This window comes from Myotis brandtii, unplaced genomic scaffold, assembly GCF_000412655.1.
Source record: "Myotis brandtii unplaced genomic scaffold, ASM41265v1 scaffold303, whole genome shotgun sequence".
Taxonomy (NCBI): domain Eukaryota; kingdom Metazoa; phylum Chordata; class Mammalia; order Chiroptera; family Vespertilionidae; genus Myotis; species Myotis brandtii.
This window is the reverse complement of record NW_005361573.1, coordinates 3,446,926-3,449,659: the sequence shown is the minus strand read 5'-3', so window position 1 is coordinate 3,449,659 and position 2,734 is coordinate 3,446,926. Positions and strand designations below refer to the sequence as shown.

Genomic DNA, 2,734 nt, shown 5'->3' with positions numbered 1-2,734 from the left:
AAAAAAAAAAAAAAAAAGATCTTGCCTGGAAAGTATTAACCCACCCGCAGATTTCACCAGACCTTGCTCCTTCAGATTACGTTCCAATCAATGGCACATGCACTTTCTGAGCAGCACTTCAAAACGTACGAAGAAGTGGAAAATTGGGTCTCTGAATGGTCTGCCTCAAAACAAGAAAAGTTCTATTGGGACGGTATCCACAAATTACCTGAAAGATGGGGGAAATGTGTAGTTAGTGATGGACATTACTTTGAAGAAAGCACTTTCGATGTTTCTCTTAAAATTATCATTTTCTCTTTGATTAAAAAATCCGCATTTTTAACCGGTACACCTAGTAAACAGTGTTTAGAGCTTGGTAGGTGCTATGTACCGGTAAGTGTTGGCAACCATCATCATCATCATGTTGTTTTTTTTATTGTTATCATTATTTAGCTAGCGATGGACATTACTTTGAATAAAGCACTTTAATGTTTCTCTTAAAATTATCATTTTCTCTTTGATTACAAAATCCGCATTTTTAACCGGTACACCTAGTAAACAGTGTTTAGAGCTTGGTAGATGCCATGTACTGGTAAGTGTTGGCAACCATCATCATCATGCTGTTATTTTTTATTGTTATCATTATTATTAATGAGGTTGGAGACGTCAGTTGAAGCCAGATCATGGAAGGATTTAGGCGGAAAGGAGCTGTTCAGCCCTGGGTTCAGCAAGGGCACCCTATGGGAGGGTGGAGAATGGACAGGACGGGGAAGACCATTGAGGACACAGCAAGAGATGTTGTGGCTTGACGCTGGTCGTGGCAGAGGGATAAAGGGCAGTGGATGGGATTGAGAGAGAGGTGAGGACAAGGTCCGAATTTCTGGCCCAATGAGTCCAAAGATTGTATAGACGAGAGTCACACTGCCGAGTACAGGAGCAGGGACCTCAAGAAGCATGAACTGCCTCCCCCAGGAAGGTGCAAGCAGGGATTGAGGGCCACCTGCTCAGGATGCTACAGGACAGGGGTGCTGGGACGGAGGGTGACTTCCAGCTCGGACAGGCAGACTTTCAGGATTGTGACTTTCAATGACGTGGCCCTGCTATTTAGAAAGGCATCTGTAACCAGAGTTAACTTAGGGAGGCCAGGTCTACAGATGGGGTGGTCTGAAGGTCATGAGGCTCTCTCACATGCACACCTGGCCTCACCTACCAGGTGCATGTTCCACCTGGCATCACCCACTATCCTCGTCCTCTGCTGGGTGCCCAGGCTGCCCACTAGTGCCAAAGGCCTGTGGGTGAAGTCGTTGTGGGACTGTGGTTCTCAGGGTTGCTATTCAGCTGGGAGCTCCAGGCATGCCCAAATCCTGCTTCCCGTGAGGTCCCCTGGCACGATATACGCACAAGGACGTTGACAAACAGGAAGTCAACAGGCAACTTGGTTCTGGGACACTCAGAAAAGCCTGCACTGGGCCCAGGGCCCTTTGCTATCACCCAGTGACAAGTCCCCCTTTGGAATTAAATGACTGTGACCATTGAGCCTGAGCCAGCCACACAAGGCTTTAGGTGCACCTCCCAGATGATAAGACTTATTGCAATCAGGGCTGAATTCCTGTGGGCAGTCCCTCCTTCTGCCCTCGTGGAGGTGGCTTGCTGTGTGCTGTTTCAGTGAGAGAACAAAGGCCCCAGAGGAGGGAAGGACTCACCTGGTGGCTTGCTGTGTGCTGTTTCAGTGAGAGAACAAAGCAGGACTCACCCCCAAAGGCCCCAGAGGAGGGAAGAAAGCTGTGACTGGCTGCTCTGAGCCCACCGTTCCTGTTGGAGGAGGGGTAAGCAAGACGTCCCCTCTGTCCTTTGAAGTCGCCACCAGTGGTGCCCACGGAACTTGGCTCGGTCACCGCCGATCCCTGCACTGCCTGCACAAAGCAATCCCACTCCCTGGAGAAGGCAGGAAGCAGAATGAGTCATATCTAAAAGCTGCTTAGCCCAGTCTTGGGCAAGGAAGGAAAAAAACACACACACATTAAAAACCCTTTGATCTTTGTCTCTGATTTCTGGAACGTTCCATCTCATTGTGACTTAGAGAGTCAAGGGAGGATGGGCACCTCTAACTTGGCAGCCTCTGAAATCAAGTTGTCATGAACTAGGCTGATGATCGATTCCCTACCGGGGACCCCTGCCTTGAATCCACAAGATGGTAGAGCTAAAGACGGAAGTAATCCATGGCCCACCGTTGCATTAGCAAGAAACACCCTTTGAAACTGCAAGATGCCCTCCTCCCAGACAGAGGGCCCAGGAAGATCAGCTTTCTCCCCCTTTTCCCATTCAAGTTCTTGCCACCTGCTTCTTCCCACCCCCACCCCCCAATGCAGCCATGGAAAGCACATTGACTGACCACGGAGGCAAAATCATGGTAGGACATCGGGCATGGATTCTGCTCTCTGGGCCCCAGTCTCCCCAAGGGAAAGGTGGAGGGGGATGATCCTTTCGATCCCCAGCCTCTCATGGTGGGATTCTAGAGCTGGAAGCAGCCGACAGTGGCCCCTCTCTCTCCCTCTGGCTCCACCCAGCGGGAGACCTGATAGTGATCTTTGCATGGAGCTCCCACTGGTCAGTTCCTTTGAGCCTGGCATTGCTTCTGGAAGCCTGAAAGGTGATAACTGTCATTTGTGTTTGTGAGCACAGAGGGAAAGGGTCAGGCGGATGTGACTCTGAAGGCATAAAGCCCTGGGTTTCGGCCCTAGCTTTGCCACCATTC

General features: G+C 50.1%; 1 long non-coding RNA gene across 1 annotated transcript in view; it reads right to left on the bottom strand.

Moving 5' to 3' along the window:
- LOC106726691 overlaps positions 1 to 1,919 on the bottom strand; it is a 10,482-nt gene extending 8,563 nt beyond the window's left edge. Inside the window, exon 1 of the long non-coding RNA XR_001362767.1 lies at positions 1,733 to 1,919. This is a non-coding gene — a long non-coding RNA (uncharacterized LOC106726691). The remainder of the gene's footprint in view (positions 1 to 1,732) is intronic.
- Between the last annotated feature and the right edge of the window lie 815 nt (positions 1,920 to 2,734).